This window comes from Mus musculus, chromosome 7 (assembly GCF_000001635.26).
Source record: "Mus musculus strain C57BL/6J chromosome 7, GRCm38.p6 C57BL/6J".
In the NCBI taxonomy this organism is placed as follows: domain Eukaryota; kingdom Metazoa; phylum Chordata; class Mammalia; order Rodentia; family Muridae; genus Mus; species Mus musculus.
This window is the reverse complement of record NC_000073.6, coordinates 36,649,787-36,669,528: the sequence shown is the minus strand read 5'-3', so window position 1 is coordinate 36,669,528 and position 19,742 is coordinate 36,649,787. Positions and strand designations below refer to the sequence as shown.

The 19,742-nt window shown below is 46.7% G+C and overlaps 1 protein-coding gene across 4 annotated transcripts in view; it reads left to right on the top strand.

Moving 5' to 3' along the window:
* Positions 1-19,742, top strand: part of Gm36722 (predicted gene, 36722) — a 71,736-nt gene that overhangs the window by 28,694 nt on the left and 23,300 nt on the right. Inside the window, exons 2-5 of one of the 4 annotated variants that reach the window (XM_030243154.1) lie at positions 8,789-11,017; positions 12,336-13,012; positions 13,833-13,902; positions 14,969-16,986. The exons of 1 other annotated variant lie outside the window; for it this stretch is intronic. The gene's annotated coding sequence lies outside the window, so the exon portion shown is untranslated. Of the gene's footprint in view, positions 1-8,788; positions 13,013-13,832; positions 13,903-14,968; positions 16,987-19,742 lie in introns of those variants that run through there. 2 more of the 4 variants (XM_030243155.1, XM_030243156.1) reach the window with 2 other exon arrangements.

Sequence of the window (19,742 nt, the reverse complement as noted above, 5' to 3'; positions counted from 1 at the left end):
ACAACGACTTGGCTTCCAGCTCCAGCCCCTGATTTTTACTAGGGTGTTACTCCTGCTTCTTACTCCTGTCACCTTTTCCTAGTTCTTTCAAGATGCTTTTGTTAAATTAATATTTGTTGTTCATAGACTTTACTGTTGAGTCAAACAGCATGACTTGAATTAATGCCAGTCTCATTTTGTTTTTCCTAAAACTAAAAATCAGTTCATTTCCATTTGCTTTGGGGTGTTTTGTTTTGTTTTGTTTTTTCCGTTTTGTTTTATTTATTTATTTATTTATTTATTTATTTATTTATTTATTTTTATTTTTTACATGTGGTTAAGTTTCTCCAGATCCACCTACAGCTTTTTAGAGGATTTTCCTCAGGGTCAAACACAGCAGCTAATCCACTATCAGAGTTTCTTGTCTTTGAGGCATTCTGTCTAGGCCCCTGATGCTTCAGGTGTCCCTGCAGCCTGAATGACCACACACCAGTCCTTACCCCCTGCCTGGCCTCTATCTTTAGCTCTGGTATCTACTGGGTCCCCTTCTTCCTGGAGCTTTTGCCTTTTCTTGTCTTAATTAATCTCTCTTTTGTTGGTGTACATTCCCCACTAGCTATCTGATGATGTAATAATGATGTTTGGAAAGCAGATAGCACAAGCAAGCAGGAAAAAAAGGAGCCCCTACACATCTCTCTCGGTAAGCATGCAACCACAGCTAAATCAAGCAAAAAGACTGAGCAGAGATACAAAGCCCATTTTTATCAGCTGAGCAGCCAATACTGCAGAAGGCATGAAGTGGAACAGGGAAGGGCGTTCTGGGCATCTGCTCTTCTATATACCTGCTACCAGGGACACCAAGTCCCCAACCAAGGTGCAGAGCCAGAGTAAGGCACTTCTTACAAGATCCCATAGATCGGATGCACGTAGGGAGTTCAAGTACCCCTTCCTTCCCTCCCTTTCTTCCTTCTTCTGTCCCCTTCTCTTTCCTTACCCTTTCCTACACTCTCTCCCCATTCTTTCTTTCTTGGGTCTCCTATGTGGCCCAGTGTAGCCTCAAACCTACAATCTTACTGGCCCTGCCTCCCCAATGCGGAGATTACATTTGTGTACCACCTGACCACGCTGAAACCTTTCATAGTCCAGCCTCCCCCTCCATAAGATACTTGGGCAGACCCTGCTAGTAGTGTCCCATCATGTCCTAGGCTGCTGCTGCTGCTGCTGCTGCTGCTGCTGCTTCTTCTTCTTCTTCTTCTTCTTCTTCTTCTTCTTCTTCTTCTTCTTCTTCTTCTTCTTCTTCTTCTTCTTCTTCTTCTTCTTCTTCTTCTTCTTCTTCTTCCTTCTCCTTCTTCCTTCTCCTTCTTCCTTCTCCACCTCCACCTCCTCCTCCTTTTCTTCCCCCCTCCTCCTCCTCTTCTTCTTCCTCCTCCTCCTCCTCTCCTTCTTTCTCCTCCTCCTCCTTCTTCTAGAAGGACCAGCCAAAAGCAAACTTCACTCTGGAGTCCTGCTTAGAAGGCCTGTTCCCAAATGTCAGCTCCTAATCGGCAACAGCTGCCTCTGTGGTTTCTTCTGGGCGAGTGATTCATGTCTTTGCTGAGAAACGATAAGCAGAACAAATGTTTACTTAGACGTATAACAGAGGGACAATTGGAAAACAGGAGACGGGCAACTGGAAATATTTTGCTGCTATTTGATCCATGACAATTAGAGGGAATTAGTCATATGGGCCAGAGGCAGAGTTGGGGAGGCAGATGGGTTCCTGGGAAAACAGCAGAAGGGGACAGAGAAGGAGGCTGGAGAGTTTGTTCTAAGCACTTTGGGGTGACCTTCATGCCCCAAAGGAGCATACCCTGATAACCTCCTTATGGGTTACATAATTGGGTTCTACAGAGCAGAAATTTGGAGATAAAAGTTTATATATGTGTGGCGAGTGCCTCTAAAATATATCACTATTTTTTTTTTTAAATCACATTCACAAATTAAAATTTGGGCTGGGGTGTGGCTCAGTGACAAAGTACTTTGTAAGGTTTGGGCCCAATCCAGCACAGAGAAAAGAAGAAAAGAAAAGAGAATAACTAGTCTTGTGTGTAGCATGGCTTGTGTGTATGTGTGTGCGTATACATGCACAGGAACACAGGAGGAAAACGAACAGGGTGTGGTGGCACATGACTATAATCCTAGCTATGTAGGGAGGTAAAGCAGGGGCGTCCAGTGTTCAAAGGCCAGAATGAACAGTTTAGTAAAACTATCTCAAGAATTAACTCTATCATATCATCTATAATATACATTGCATATATAGGTACACACACACACACACACACACCTCATACAACCTAGATTGTGAAGCAGTAACTTCAATGGATGGATTGTCAAAATCAGGTTGGCCTGTGGCCACTTCTGTAATAATCTCTGTAAGAGATGATTTTGATGATTGATATGGGAGGGCCACTGTGGGAGGCATCATTCCTAGGCCGAGGGGCCTGGCATGGTGGTGCTTGCCTTTAATCCCAGAACTTGGGAGACAGAGGCAGACAAATCTGAGTCTGAAGCCAACCTAGTCTATACAATGCATTTCAAGCCAGCCAGGGCTGCAACTCAAAACCCTGCCTCAGTGAACAAATAAATAGATGAATAAGCAAGTGTCTTTATTTGCATGGTGGCGCATACTTTTAATGCCAGCATTTGGAAGGCAGGACAGCCAGATTTTCGGTGAGTTGAAGTCTATCCTGGTCTACATAATGAATTACAGGTTAGCCAGCCAGAGCTGCATGGTGAGACCATCTCTCAAGAAAAACAGAATCCCCAAACCAGATTGAACTACGGAAGGGGAAGAGGGAGGGGGAGGAGCAGAGGGGGAGGAAGGGGGAGAGGGAGAGAGGCAAGTAGTCTATGCTTCGGCCACGTCTTTCTGCAAGTTCCCACCTTGACCTCCCTCAGTGATGAGCTTCGATCTGAAAGTGTGAGCTCTCCTCCTTTAAGTTGCAGTTGACTAAAAGTCAAATCGTTTCACCTAAACCCGGCCCTCCACTCCAGGTATTTCCTTGAACTCTGCCTTAGGCCCAACCAAGCCTATGTGAGGAGTTCAAACATGGCATGTGACAGTCAAATTGCACTGGGCACTGTCCACCCAGACATGCAGTGGTGGGTCTTACATAAGCAGATACCAGGGCCTAAACCATATTCTGGGAACTCAGGCAGGACATGACTAGACATGGACAGCACAAGATCCCATCATTGGCTCTGGAAGCCACTGACACAGGCTGGATCACACGGTCTCCTAGAAACCAAGGGTCAGCAGAGGCAGTAACTCTCCCCTAATCTCATCCAAATACCCCAGTGAGGTAAAGGTATTCTTCAAAGGGAAATTAGAATGGTATTAGCTGAGGAAGCAAAATGAGTAGCAGACATAAAGACCACCACGAGTCCAGACCCCACAAAAGGCTACCTTTGATAGTCTTATTTCCCCCACTCCTAGCCCTCTGCCTAAGCTCCAAACACAGAGAACACCTATGGGCAAGAAGAGGGGATCATGTTACCCCAGTTACATACATTGTAGAATGATTTGGAGAATCCTGTGGGCTAGTGTGGTGGTACAAACCTATAATACCAACATTTGGGGGATTTAGGCAGATGATTGCAAGCTTTAGGTCATAGAGACACCTGGCTCAAGAAGACCAAGGGCAAGGTTGGAGAGATAGATGCCTAAGTGGTAGTAGAGCACCTGCCTAAAATCCCCCAGTGAGGGGCTGGAGGTGTGCCTCAGTGGTAAAGCTCCTACTTTGAATCCCTCTCACACCCATTAGGGACTTGGGGCAAGGTTAGGCAGTAAAGCATTTGCTTAGCATGTACAAAGTCCTGGGTGCAAGCTCCAACACACAGGCACACATGCATCATATACACACACAGGTATACACACACACACACACACACACAGAGAGAGAGAGAGAGAGAGAGAGAGAGAGAGAGAGAGAGAGAGAGAGACAGAGAGAGGCAGAGAGAGACAGAGACAGAGACAGAGACAGAGAGAGAGGAGCAAGCAGCCACCCTCCACCTTTGATGGGAAGGAGTTTTCTGTCTTCAGGTCCCAGAACTAGCCTCAGCTCACACTTGCTGCCATAACAGCCCCAGTTCCCTCTCAGCTCCCCACTGGCTTCTCCAACCCATCATTCCTTCCTCTCCAACCAGCCAACCTTCCCTGTGACTTTAACTATGTGCTTAGTGTCCTCAGACCTTAGACAGCCTAACTTTAAGGAGAGAAATACCTTGGACTTTGGAGTTTCATTTTCTCCCTGATACTCTGAAGAAGATTATCTGAGTAGGTTTTCAGAAAAGAAATTGAGATGGTTTTCCCATAATTAATCTAATAGTTTCCTCCTTTTGGCCCAAACAAAATCAGTATGTCTGCTGTTTTTCTTATGAAAATATTTGTATCTACTGAAAGTATGTGTCAGAGACTGGCTATAGAAGTACACAGTACATTGCATAAAAATGGAGAGCAACAATTAACTACATAAATGTAACTAGACTCAAAATGTATAGGCTCTCACAGTTAGCTATTGGATAGATCACAGGGCCCCCAATGGAGGAGCTAGAGAAAGTAACCAAGGAGCTAAAGGGATCTGCAACCTTATAGGTGGAACAACAATATGAACTAACCAGTACCCCCCGGAGCTCGTGTCTCTAGCTGCATATGTAGCAGAAGATGGCCTAATCGGCCATCAGTGGAAAGAGAGGACCATTGGTCATGCAAACTTTATATGCCTCAGTATAGGGGAACTCTAGGGCCAAGAAGTGGGAGTGGGTGGTTAGGGGAGTGTGGGGGGAGGGTATGGGGGACTTTGGGATAGCACTGGAAATGTAAATGAAGAAAATACCTAATAAAAAAATTTTAAAAAACAAAAAAAAATTAAGCCGATATTCAAATATAAATAAATTTAAAAAATGTATAGGCTCAACGGGCCTATAAATAAGTCCTTATAATTTTACAATTTTTAATTTTATAATTTAAATTTATAATTATAAATTTATAAGTCCTTATAAATAAGTCCTGAGTCAAGGCTCATCCTTATGTCTGAATCAATATTAATGGTATCAGAATTCACTGCTGTGGCTGTTACAGGATTATTTCCCACCAACACTGAAGATTTCAGACCTCAGAGCCGGTGCCTGGAGACCACGTACTCTACCGCTGAGCTGCACATGCGTGCACATGTGCGTCTGAAGCACTCACAGACTGTCCTCGTTTGCTTCCTGTGCCCCTGGTTCAGGGAGTGACAAGTGGCATTTGTGAGGAAGGACACTGAAAACGATAAAGGTGGGGATGGTCAAGTTTCAGCTACTCTCTGGGAGAATGACATGTGTGGCTCCTGACAGATGCAGAGTCCCTGAAGACACTTGTCCCCAGGGAGTCCGATTAGCTCCTTCACTCATTCATTCATTCATTCATTCATTCATTTGTTATTTGTAGGTATTTGGAAAAACACGCCTGATATATTTCCCTACCTGCATAGCATGAATGGTACCCAGCTGCTATCTTGTGTTTCAACAATGGCTTGGTGTCTCTGCACAGACCATATCCTGAGCTTCTAGTGTTATTGTGTTGGGCTCACAGTGACAAGATTAGTGGATCTATCTGGGACTTCTTTACTTGAATGAAGTTTTTTTTGGGGGAGGGGACTGGGATGGGGCAGCTTTTGGTACAAATAAATAAATTAATTAAAAAAATCAATGAGGTTTCGTATTTCATCATTTAAACCATGTCTTACTCTTCCTGGTCTCACACATGTGGCCACAACTCTCATCTTCTCAGAAACCATTCCCAAGGGACCTGAAAAGGGAATTTTCCAGATCACATCCGGTTGTGAAAGCCAAGCCTAGTGAGAGCTAGGCAGAAGATCGGGTTGGGGGAGAGGCCATGCTAGGGCAGGGCTCAGAATTGTTCTTATCCCTTGGCTTAAAAAAAGGATGGACCAAGTCCAGCACAATGACTGACAGCTCCAGGCCCTCTTGTAAGGAAGGACTCCTGGACTCGGTGGCTGGCGTTCTAGCAGCAACCAAGACATCAGCGCTGGGGCTTGCCTTGTGTGCAGTGAGTCCTCGGGACAGCCCTGCTCTCTCCTGCCGCTGTGGACCTGGTAGAAAAGAGACAACGATGAGCTTCAGTTCACAACAGAGCATCCGATACAGATTTGACCAGGAAGCCCAAGTGTGAAACGGACAGAGGACCATCAGAGATGCACAGGAGGCCGCAAGGTTCTAAGTGTGTGAGACAGTGAGACATAAAGACCGCAAATCTGTATTCAATATATAGTCCTGTTGAAAAACATCACTACCATGAGTAGGGGTGTGTGTGTGTGTGTGTGTGTGCGTGTGTGTGTGTGTGTGTGTGTGTTTGTGTGTGTAATGACCACATTCCAGAGGCCTCTCTGACACTGACCTGGCTTGTTTCCTGGTTGTTACCACAGCCACTTTCTAAGGCTGACTTGAGAGCTAATGTCTGCAGCTGGGGGTTAAGCCTGAGCACGCCTGGCCCAGATCTCCATGGTTCGCTCATCTGGGAAGCACACAGTCTACCCACCCCATTCCCCTACTGCATAACCCTAAGAGTAACCAAGGTGTTGACTTGAGAATGAGCAGTAACTGTGGGGCACTCGGTTCCCGGTTGGGAATGAATCATCTTGGTGCAAGTTCACACTTGTCTGTATGTTTTGTTTTGTTTTGTTTCTGAGTCAGGGTTTTGCTAGGTAGGCCAGGCTGCCCTTAAACTGGACATCCTCATGCCTCAGTCTCCGAATGATGACCTTATGTGTGGATGCCACCACACCCAGCTCAAAGGATTCTTAGGAAGGGTGGCCAATGTGATAGTGTTCCTCACAGCGTCCACAGTGGATGGGTTAGCTCCAGTTTCACTGTGCCGCGGTATCCCTTAGCCGCTCCTTTGACCGACAGCTACTGCCTCAAGTTCATCCTCAAAGCTGCTTCCATTCCTCCTCAGTTTCCCTTCCTTGAGGGTGGGCTGGGGGAGGGGGGGGACTTTTCCACGGTGAAACCATCTTACCCACCGTTTAGCAAATGTCTGTGGAATCTTAAAAGCAGTTTCCATCATAATAAAAATATTTTAACTTATAACCCCAGAAAGAGATAGGCCTGGGAGTCTTTATAAAGCAGGGGAATCCAGATGAGCATAATTTGAAAGTAATTTGAATTGTAATGAGGATTTTTTTTAATGTAAACAAGCAGAAGGAGAAAGTTGCTGGGTTCTGCCATAGCACATACACCCAAATATATGTCTTTTGATGGAAGTACTAACGTGTCGAGGAAGCAAAAGATGCTACCAGCTTCTGTGGTATGAGCAGGGCAGCACCCTCTGCAGTGTCAGAGGGAAAGCGAGCTGGGTGGCCTGCAATCTCTGCCAGTTAGCACCTAGGGGCAGGGAAGAGAGGGCGTGGCCTGAGAATTCAGAACCCAGGAACACCCGGAATACCTGAACACCTCAAACACCCTGACCGCTCTTTGCAGTCGCAGGGAGGGACAGAAAGTCACCGCTGTGCTCTCTCCATAGTGGACTAACTGTAGTTGAAGTGATTCATCAAATAGCTCGGAGAGCCAGCAGAAAGGATTTTTGAATGCTTCCAACACAAAGAAGTGATGTGTGTCTGAGGTGAGGGATCTGCCAATTACCCCAATCCGGTTGTTACTCATTCTATGCATGCGTTGAAACACTGCACAGAAGTCCATAAATATGCACAGTTGTTTTGTGCCGGTTAAAATAGTAATGAACTTTAAAAGGGAAGGACTTTCAGAAAGCTGAGCTGCAACGGTTCCTGGGGCTGTGGAGCACAGCATCCTAAGAGCACTCTCTCCCCTGATATCTGTACTTCATCTCCCCACCTCCCTCTCATCACTTGCTCTCCTTTTGCTCCAGCCCATGGGTTGAAACCGGGGTCCGACACATGGTAGGCAAGCATTGAGCGCTGAGCTAAACCACCACCCTATTTTACCTTCATTTTTATGATGTAAACACTTTCTCAGATACCTAGGCTGGGTTTGAATTCACTATGTAGCCCAGCCTGGGATCATTCATTTCTTCTTTTGCCTCGGCCCCCAGAGTAGCTGGGATAAAAGGCATGTGCCACCATGTCCAGCTGACGTCTGTGCTTATATTAGTTTATCACATTTGTTCAACTCGACTCTTTTTTTTTTTTTTTTGTCTCATACTGATTTGGAAGGGACATGTAAGATATGATGAGACTGTGGACCTGTGCTCACTCTTCCTTGAATAAGTGAAAAACCACCACCACAACAAAAACTTTGTTGAGCACTAACTGACTAGTCCTGCTTACCTAGGGATCTGAGCTTTACAAGTGTTCATTTTTCCTAAAGGAGATGAACGCAGTGCAAGGATGAGGTGGGAAATGGCCAGAAATCAAGCTGAAGGATCCACCTCCATGTAACCACAGCGACAGGAAACACACACACACACACACACACACACACACACACACACACACACACACACACACACACACACAAAGGCCGTAGTCACATCTCCCACAAGGCACTTGGTGCAATTTAATGAGCAGCCCGTGTGTTACCTCAAGGCTTTTCAATTGCCTATGTTAATAAGCAGCCTTCATTGGTAGAGACTCCCTCATTCAACAGATGGGAAGACTGAGGAGCACCGGGAGGAGGGAGCCCCCTGGAGGCTCCCATAGTACACCCTGTACATCCCCGTGGAATGCTTTCAGTTGGTTATTTCTGCCGTCCACCCTGCGACCTATTAAATGAGAGTGGTGGTCTTTAATTACAGTGAGCCGCTGATGCTCTTGGAAGAGGAGGCAATGTGAGGATCTCGTCTCTGCACGGAACAGCCTGCCTGGGACCTGGGACCCTGCAAGCAGTGGACAGACACGTCAAGCAGAGACACGGGCTTCTTGGAGAAGTCATGCTCGTCTTCCGAACAAACTATTCGGCTCAAAGCACAATATTTTCTGGCTCAGAGTTTGACGTTTGGAGTGGCAGTTGTCCCCACGCGGGCAAATTCTGAAAATCTGTAATTCTCGGAAATAATCGCCAACCCGCAGAAAGAATGTGTTTACACAGAAACTTCTCAGCGTTCATCCCGAAGCCGTTATCTCTCTGTTCCCTGCCTCCTCTCCAGCCACCGTTTGCCAAAGGATCCCAGCTAAGGTCTTGTCCCAATAGGCTCCTCCTCAGACGGAGCCATAGAATTTCCTGCTATTTGTCACTCCTAATATTTATTTCGAAAATCAAATCTGTGCTCGGGTGGTCACGAAGCATCCAACTCCGACGGCTCACCCATGGTCAGCCAAAAAGTCCCATTAGCACCGTGGTAGCTGGCCTCGGAAAAGGATCCTTTAGAAGAAAACCATTGAACACGCAGCTTCTAGACCCTTCCCCCTCTCACAGAACTGCAAGTGTGAGACCTCTTCTACTTACTATTTCAAAACAGGGTTTGCAGCCTTAGCTGGGCCAATGACAGGAGTTCTCAACCTGTGGGTCGATACCCCTTTGGGGAGTCTAATGACCTTTTCACAGGGGTCTAGCTATCAGCTATCCTGATTGTTGGATATTTACATTACAATTCATAATGGTAGCAAAATTACAGTAATGAAGTAGCATTGAAATGTTATGGTTGGGGGTCTCACCACAACCTGAGGAACCGTCTTCAAGGGTCACAGCAGTTGAAGGTGAGGACCAACTCACCAGGGACTCGTCATTGGATTTTTTTTTTTTTTTTTTTTTTTTTTGAGACAGGGATTCATTATGTAGCCCAGGCTGTCCTGGAATGTTCCCAATCTTCCTGCCCCATTCTCCCAAGCACTGAAATTATAGCCCAAGCCACCATGCCCTGCACAAGGAATTCTTTATATCCATTCTTGTGGGCCGGGCACAGTTGGACAGGAGAAAGTAGGAATGTACAGAACAAAGACTTTTCTCTCTTGGTGCTCACATTGACTGGGGAGAAGAACATGGAAGACACCCAAGGAGGAAAGAATGTAGAGCTTGGGACCGTGGAGTCCCAGCTGGTGCCCTTGGAAGCTGCTGTTCGAGGCAGGGAATCCACTGCACCTGTTGGGAGATAGAGCCCTCCTCAGTGGTGTGTTAGCTTCCCGTGTGCGCCCCACAAAAATACACGGACTTGGTGACTTCACATTACATACACTGATTCTCTACAGTTCTAGAGGCAAGAGGACTAAAATTGATATCCCTAGGCATCAATTGAGGAGGTGTAGGCTTGCCTCGACCTCTTGGGGACTCTCAGGGACAATCTGTTCCTTGTCTCTTACAGCTTGTCATGCTGTTAAAAACCCTGGGTTAATGCCTTGGTCATTCCCTCTTCAAGGTTAGTATCTTCAAATCTCTATCTTGCTTCAGGTGACATCTCCTGTGTCCCCTGTGTGTGTATGAAATCTACCATACATTAACACCTTTTTTCCCCCTTAGACAAGATTTTGCTCTGTAGTTCAGGTTGGATTCAAATTCACTATCCTCCTGTCTCAATGTCCCAAGTGTGAGTATTATGGCTGTTCTTATGATGTCCCTTTGTAATTAAGAGGCCCTATCTAACGTCATCTTTCTATCTCACATCTTTGTGTTCCCATAAGGTCCCTGTAATGACCTAAAAGGGGAACCTATTGTGACCTCTGCTTACAGAATGACATTCTCAGATTTCAAGACGTTTGACCTGCTGTCTTCTGGGCTGCTGTCTGGCCCACCACACATGATTTCTTTTGTCACTGGGGAGAGCATGGTCTTTTCAATGTCCCCTTAAGTATTCATTGCACTTCCCTAGACTATTTGGCCACTTCTTCAGGACACGTGTTCTCCTTGCTAAGGAAGAGCCCTAGGGGTCATAGACTGGGCTCCAGGGCAGAGCATAGCCCACCTCCCTGGGTTGCCTGGAGGCTGCTGAGTTCATCATCACCTTACAGATGTGCCACGCGAAGCGGATCCATTCACCAATGCCTGTGTTCTGTGACCAGAAAGAGGCTCTTGAGTCAAATGGATGCCTGAGGTCAGTGCTGAAACACAAAAGAGATTAAGGGGACACAGAGAGGTCAGGGCAAGCCTGCTTCCACTGGTGATTAACCCAGCAGAACCACAATGAGACAGCAGGGCTGCCTAGCGCTGCTCCTATCCCCTCCCTTGTGTCTGACTCTACCCTGCAGGAGACTTCAGGGTCATTGGACCACTGCAGAAATCACACTGATGTTTGTCCCCAGGGCCTGAGCTACACACTCCAGCTCCAGGAAGAAAATTCTGCCCTGGATAATCCCAGAATCATATTACATTGGTATGCTAAACATTTCATTATCAATGCATACCCAGAACAATTCAGAAACTTTCTTGCTGATAGCCATTTAAAACTGGGCGTAGTGGTAACACACTTGTAATCTCAGTACCCAGGAGGCTGAGTGAGAGAGATCCTGAGTTCCAAGCTAGCACTGTCTTAAGCAAACAAACAAACAAACAAACAAACAAATGTCCATTTTGCATGGGAAAAGACAGAGAGGCCTACAATACTGAAGAGATAGGAAGGCAAGATGATGGATGTTAGGAGACATCCTACTTGTGTCTTGTGTAAGGAGGAGAGAAAAGGCAAGACCTCGATCTTCCTGAATGCATCAGGCTTTGCCCACCTGAGCTGAGACACTCAGAGTATCTTCACAGGCCATGTGTATCGCTGTGTGTGTGTGTGTGTGTGTGTGTGTGTGTGTGTGTGTGTGTGTGTGTGTGTGTGTGTGTGTCCTGGTCCCCATGATGGTGAGACTTGTCAGATCTTCCCAGAGCTGGAGTTCCAGGCAATTTCAAGCCTCCCAACATAGGTTCTGGGAAACAAACTCAGGTCTTCTGCAGAAGCAGCGCTCTCTTAACTGCTGAGCCATTTCTCCACTCCACAAAAGTGTAGTCCCTAGGTAACGTTTCAATCAAGATGATTCCTCTCCATCCCCAGCCACACAACCCTCTAGCATGAGCCAAGCTGTCGAGTCGCTACAAAGAATCAAGGACATAGAAACCTGTCTAGGCAAGGTCCTGGCCAGGCTTGATTGTCCCAAGAGGCCCCTCTTGTTCCAAGTCTTGGAGTCTAATGAGATGACAGGTTTCCATAATTGTTAATGTTCTTGTTTTTGTTCCAAAATATCTGGTAGAAAGCAGTGTAAGACAGGGGTGTTTATTTGGTTCATAGCTTCAGAGAGAAGTCGGTTCCTCATAGCGGGGGGGTGGGGGGGACCATCACGACTGTGCAGGGAGCAGAGAACACAACTTGAGACAGAGAGCAAAGTGGACCACCAAGAACCTGCCTCCAACAACTTGTTTCTTCTTCCCACCAGGCTTCATCCTAGCACAGCATCCCAAGCTGGAAACCAGGTGTGGACATTTCAGACTCAAACCATACAGTGCTGGTTGAAACTTGGGACAAGAAGGGGATTTTCCCTGCCCATCCCCCTCGTTGTATCCTTGTGCCTGAGAACTGATCTCAGGTCCCAAGACTAACACCAGGGCCGTACTACACTCTGGCTGTCTCGCTGTGGTCTTAATGGACTAGACATGGAGTAGACAGATACCTAATCCAAGTTGTGGGTTGTCACAGTATCCTTGTACATGATTTGGAGTCAAGTCAAAGATTTGGTCTAAGGACAATCTAGGAGAGCCATGTGTTTCTATCCTCTTTCCCTAAAAGGATGAGATAGCCAGTCGTCAGGAGGAGACAGGAGACAGAGGGAAGAGAGATGCCAGTACCAGACTGCATGCAGAGATGGCTACACAGCCCTGCCTGCTTTGATTCCCCTAAAGTCTAGGATTCCTAACAACAGAATCTGCTTGAACTGAATGAATGGAATTCTGTTCCTTGAGGCTGAAGGAATTTTGAGTCCAGCAGTTTCTTAGCCTTGTGTGTGAAATCCAAGGCATCCATAAGACAACTCAAAGCAGCTGGGGCTGGATCTGACAGACTTTGAAGTCAAAGTCACCCCACCATGAGGGAAGGCCTCTAGGAGCTTTCTGAAAGGTATGGACTCTGAAGATAGTACAGGCATCCCTGTGGGGGGAAGGAAAGGGTGATGACCACCCCAAAATCACCCTGAACAACCTAGTTATTAGAAAGAGTGTGTTGTACTAAAAAAGAACATCACCCACCAAGTGTGAACACTTTCCCAGCCCTGTACCCACTACACTGACATGACCACATGTCTTAGAGTTTTATTGCAGTGAACGGACATGATGACCAAGTCAAGTCTTATAAAGGACAATGTTGAATTGGGGCTGGCTTACAGGCTTCAGTCCATTATCATCAAGTTGGGAGCATGGCAGCGTCCAGGCAGGCATGGTGCAGGCAGAGCTGAGAGGTCTACATCTTCATCTGAAGGCTGCTAGTGGAAGACTGACTTCCAGGCAGCTACAATGAAGCTCTAAAAGCCCACACCCACAGTGACACAGGAACTCTAACAGGGCCACACCTAGTAGTGCCACTTCCTGGGCTGAGTACATACAAAGCATCACCCTACAGTTCTCAGTTCACAGGAACGACAGTGGTAACATGCGTTCCCACTGAGATAGGGGACTAAGGAAAGAAGGAGAATTTATTTTCTCCTTCCACAACAAACTACCTTTTAAAAAAATCGGTGTGGGTGGGTGGGTGGGGGCACTCTCTCATACAGGCAAAAGGGAAGGGGGAGGCAGGTGTGGGATGGGGGGAGGGGTTGGTGGAGGGGTAACCGGCAAGTGGGATATCATTTGAGATGTAAACGAATGGAATGATTAATTAAAAATAAATAAATAAATAAATAAATAAATAAATAAATAAATAAATAAATATTTTTCCTCCTTAGTTTGCATCTGGCATGTCCTTGAGAAGTTCGTGTGTGGATCTCTTGGTCTCCAGGACAGCAGTGTTCAGAGGTGGGGCATTAAGTATAGACTGGATAAATGAGGCTCTAATGCCATTAGTTTTACTTCAAAGCTTAATGGGCTATTTTGAGATGGTGAAGGAAGGAAGTCTGTGAGGGAATGGATTTGGAGGGTATATTTTACCCATAGCTCCCTCCCTCCTTTCTTCCCTCCCTCCTCCATTCCCTCCCTCCTTTCCTGCTTTTCTTCTTTCATCTCTCCCTCCTTCCCTCCCTCCTTCCCTCCTTCCTTATCTCCCTCCCTTCCTCCTTCCCTCCCACCCTCCCTCCCTCTGACCCCTTCCTGACTACCACCAAGTGTGCATCTTTGTTTCTGCAAGTCCTTGTAGCAAGCAATGGAGTGTGCAGAGCATGGCTTGATGGGCAGTGTGGGCTGTTAAGATGTCAGAGCCTGAGTTCAGATCCCCAGCACCCTGTAACGCTGTGGGCAGTAGCATGCATCTGCAACCTCAGAATTCTTAGGGCAAGATGCACGGTGGAGACAGGAAAATCCTGTGAAGTTCACAGGCCAGCCACCCTGGCAGAGATGAGGACAAACCACAAAGAGGACCTGTCTCCAGGTAAGGTGGAAGGCAAGGACCAGCACGTAAGATTGTTCTCTGACCTCAGCACATGCGGTGGCATGCACATGCGGTGGCATGCACATGCCAGCATACACACACACACACACACACACACACACACACACACACACACACACATATACCCGAGACTAGAAATCAAAATAAGTCTTCCATTTTTAAAGATAGTTTTTTAATATGCATGTGTGTGAGTCTGTTAATATGTGCATTCACAAATCTGTGTGTGGATGTCATGTATATAAGGGTACTTGTGGAGGCCAGAAGAGGGTATTGGATCCTCTGGGGCTGGAGTTATGGGCAGCTGGAAGCTGCCTGAGTTTGTTATCCAAACTGGAAGAGCAGCGAGTGCTCTTAACTATTGAGCCTTCTCTCCAACTACTAAATCAACCTCCCTCCCTCTCCTCTCCCCCCTTCCCTCCCTCCCTCTTTACCTACCTTCCTCCCTCCCTCTCTTCCTCTCTCTTACTATCTTCTCAGGTGTTTTGTCAAAGGAACAGACATTTGGCCAATGTGCTTAGTTGTAGAGACCCAAGCCTGGGATCAAGGTATCAAGAGGGCTCCACTCCCACCAAGAACACAAAAGACAAGCTCTGTGCCTATCTGGACGGCACAGGCATCCCCTGGTTTTTGGATGGATCACTTCGGTCTCTCGGCATCTTTACCTTGTCTCTTCTCATCTCATCTTGACCTCTTCCGTCTCCCATCAGAAGATTTGTGATTGTCCCACTTGGTTAATCACGGATGATCTAATTTAGGGTTTCTACCATTAATTCTGTCTACAAAGATCTCCATTCCAAATAAGAGCTCACAAGTTTGGAGCCTTAGTATGTTTATTTTGTGGGAGGATCCGCACGCACACAGCTCACTGGAGGGAGATGACCGGTGGCTGGTTTTCGATAGAGGGAGGTTGGCTGTCCACGACGTCCAGCAAGTTGTGTTTGGGTGAACTGTAGAAGCAGCCCAGTGTGACTGCCGTGCTGTTGTCTCTTGTAATGGGTTCATACGGGAGGCTGTGAAGTAGTGGGAGGAGAAGAGGGGAAAGACTCTTCCCACTCAGTGCGCTCCAGCTTGCTTTGGAGCACACAGGTGTCATTAATTTAATCCTGGAACTGTGGCTTTTTAAGGAGAAGCCAGCATGGGAACTGTGGGCATTCCTCTTCAGCCTGTCCCTTGGTTCCCATAAACATCAGCCTACAAGCCTTCATTTTCCCTCAGCAAATGTACAAGTGATGGTGGGCATGCTGCCCAGATGTTGTGAAGGGAGCCACCGAGGGTGGTGTCAGCTGGTCTGGAAGGGTATCCTCTCTAGGGATGTACCAGGGGTAAGGGCACCGAGCTCTGGTCCTCAGCTGATGCTAGGACCGAAGAAAACAAGTCCTCCAAGTGGTCTGTATGTCAGCCCTGGTGGCCCTGGATGGGCTGAGAGGACAAGGAGAGGAACCCCACCCCCCACTGTGCTTTCGTTTCCCCAGAACTCCGTGGGTGACCTTGCAGATGTGCTTTGTCAACCCAGACACCTCAGTCTCTCTGCAGGACCCACAAAGGGAACCCCACTGGGCGCTCCTCTCCCCCTTCCTGTCCCACGTCTGTTTGTTACACAGTCTATGAAGAACCTACTCAAGACGGTCCACACTGACTGCCCGAAACTGCTCCTTCCTCGCTCCCCGCTCCTGCCCTTGGTCCATAAACTAAGAAAATGCACTTTTCTACCCAACCTGGAGCGCATCCGTAAGTGACATAGAAAGTTCAGTTCAACACTAGCGAAAATTGAATTTATCTCGGAAATGCTTTATTCTTCCAGAAGCTCACTTTGGCAAAGTCTAATGTATAGAAAAGCATGAAATACTGTGGCTCTAGCCGCAGCAACTTCTTCAGCTACGCATTAAGCCGCAGGGTCCGAATCCAGCCTCGCTTCCGTCAACCACTCTCTTTAACTCAAATGCCCGTCAATGTCCCTGCTAAATGGGAGTCTTGTGCGCATCGCATCTTATCATAATGTCACAAAACCCATAGAATTACAAATCAGGTTTAAGGCGGAAAACATGACAGGGAAATAAAAGTACACAAAAAGTACATTAAGTATCAGTCTTCATTTATACTCCCCGTTCCAGCCTACCTCTCAGCTCAGCCCCACACTGCACGCAGCCCAGCTTGAGGTAGCCTAAGATCCATTTTAGAGTGGACTGAAATATAAATGACAGTTCGCTCTGCACATGAACATAGACAACTGTATAAAATATTTAAATAAAGACAGGAAAGAACAGAGGATTGCCACGAAGCCTTTGGCAGACTCAGCCTTGGGGGAATTTAGCAGCTTGAGATTCATTACAAATTTCGTCTTTAATGTTATTTTTAGTTCAATATTTTGTAGCACTCAGAAGTAAATCTTGGTGTGCTGTCTCCTCTTCCCCTGGCTTCCTCTCCTTCGGTGTCTGATCCTTCAGTTTTACTGAACCCTAATACGGTTTCAATAAAATTGATTTGTGACGTCGTAATGCTGTTTGTTACGGCTCCTCTTTCTTGATGTAATGGGGGGAGGACTGTTGGATGATTCGGCAGAGTGAGGAGGATCGCTCTTGATTGGAGAATAAATTGTCATGAAGCTAGAAACAGCCTGCTGCAGTGTGAACTCTCCGTCTCTCTGCCCCTCCTGCAGTCTCCCATCTTGAATTTCTGGCCCTGTGTTATGGCCCCGAATGCATCATCTGTCCCCTGTGAAGAGAGCTGTCACCAAAATAAAGACTCAAAGGAGACAAAAGACATGGGTTTTGAAATAACTACTGCTCTGTCTCTCTCTCTCTCTCAACTCGGACTTCTAACCTGTAAACCTCCAGCTAGTTTGTAACTAATTGTCCAGATGAACTTCTCAAAATGGCACCTGCCCCCAAACCAGAGGTGGAGGGGACCAGTTACTTGAAAGCCCTCTCCTGGTTCATTTGCAGCCTCCTTGGTCTCCCAGGGAGCTTGGAGGGTCAAACAATGCCTGGCTGGGAAACAGATGGCCAGGTGGGAAGAGAAAGAACAAAGTGCGGTTTCCTGGCCATCTTGTTCCTAGATAGCGATGGGCTGAATGCCTTTTAGGAGGAAGCAAAGTCTAGAGAGTTTCTAAAGGTTTTGACAAAACCAGAACAGCACATTCTTATCGATGATATTGGGGGTGTGGTAGAGGGCTGTATTCTGGCTTGGGGAGGTGACAAAATAGTAAGGGGATTGAGATTAGAGCTCAGGATAAACTAAAGACTGGATATTTAAGGGCTGGAGAGATGACAGTGTTTAAGAGCACCTGTTGCTCTTGTAGAAGACCTGGGTTTGGTTCTTTCTTAGTACTCACAGTGGGGGATCCTGTGGCTCTGATGCTGTCTTCTGACCTGCATGGCTACTGAATACATACATACATACATACATACATACATACATACATACAAACATAGATACACACACACAGACACATACACACATACACACAAGCACACATACTAATACCCGTACATGCATACACGTAATCACACAGATATACATACATACACACAGAGATATTTAAAAAATGGATATTTTCTCTAAATGCCAAGTTGCCCATGCTTCCCAGATAGAGACGGCACAGGTGGCTTACTTTGAGTTCTGTTGCTGTGACCTTGACCAAAACCATCTTGGAGAGGGGAGGGATTCATTTGCTTTACGTATTCCAGCTGCCATCTATCACTGAAGGAAGTCTGTCTTAGCGGTCTATTGTTGTGATGAGTCATCATGACCGTAGCATGTAGCTGAGGGCTGGCTTACACCTTCAGAGATTTCACCCATCATCACCATGGTGAGAAGCATGACACCACTCAGGCAGACACAGTGCTGGCGTAGTGCTGAGAGCTACATCCTGATCCGCTGACTGAAAGAGATTCTGGTCTTGGTTAGGACTTTTGAAACCTCAAAGCCCATCCCCAAGGACACACTCACTCCAACAAGGCCACACCTCCTAATCCTTTCAAACAGTGCCACTTCCTGGCGACCAAGCATTCAACTCTATGGGGGCCATCCTTATTCAGCACAAAGTTTGGGCAGGAACTCATGCCAGGCACAAACCTGGTGGCAGGAACTAAACAGAGGCTACAACTGAACACCACTCACTGACTTGCCTCTCATGGATCACTCATCCTGATTTTTTTTATACAACTCAGGACCACCTGTCCAAGGGTGGCACAGCCAGCACACAGTTGGTTGGGCCCTCCTACGCCAATCACAGAAATGAGGGACAGACTCACCTACAGCCCAGTCTGATAGAGGAATTTCTCCATTGATGTTCCCTCTTCCCAGAGGACTTCAGCTTATGTGGACAAAATACTATCCAACACAGTGAGCAGGCTCTTCTCTCTGTGACTTGGTTTTTGTATGTAAAAATTAGCTCTGATCCAGGGGTGGTGGCACCTGCCAACAATCTCAGCACTCACAAGATCTCAACAAGATGACCAAGAGTTCAAGGTCAGCCGGGTTTATGGAGTGAGCCTGTCTCAAAAAGCAAACAAACAAAATGGCCCAGACTTCTTCTACTTTCACAAGGTTTCTAACAATGGAGGAAAACAGCCTCTTCTGACATTCAGGTTATTTTTAACATATACAAGACAAAGGAAGGGACAACAGCATAGGGCTGATTATCTAGGAAATCCATAATTAAAAAGCCTAATAGACTTGTATGCTTTGAGATGAAAACCCTTGGATATTTCAGTGCTTGGACAAAGAGTAGCTAATTCATGCTTAGGCAGGTCGCTGTTCCTGGTATCTAATTTTTATGATTTACCTACATCCTTTCCAGGATGCTGTGTCCACGGAGCCCGAGATAACAGAGAAGAACAGGACTCGGGCTTTTGATAAGAGCAATGGTTCCGGATTTTCTGAGGCAGTAACACTGATGGTTGATGGGCCTCTGGAGTCTGTGGCCTGACTTTCTGACGAGAAATTACTGGATTGCAACCATTCCAAATTGTCAGTAATGTTAAATTTATACTTCTAACTGCCTATAAAGCTAAGTTAAACTGTTACAGTAGGGATGGGAAATGTCCCCTACGACCTCCTGTGTTTGAACACTTGGCCCCCAGTAGGTGGTGATGTTTTAGAAGGGTGCGGGATCTTTTTATATGGGGTCTAGCTTGTGGATCTAGGGCAGGAGGGGTGGGACTAGAGGGTGGTAGGGGTGAGGCTGGAGGGTGGTATGGGTGGTACTGGAGGGTGGTAGAGGTGGGGCCCGAGAGTGGTAGGCCTGGCC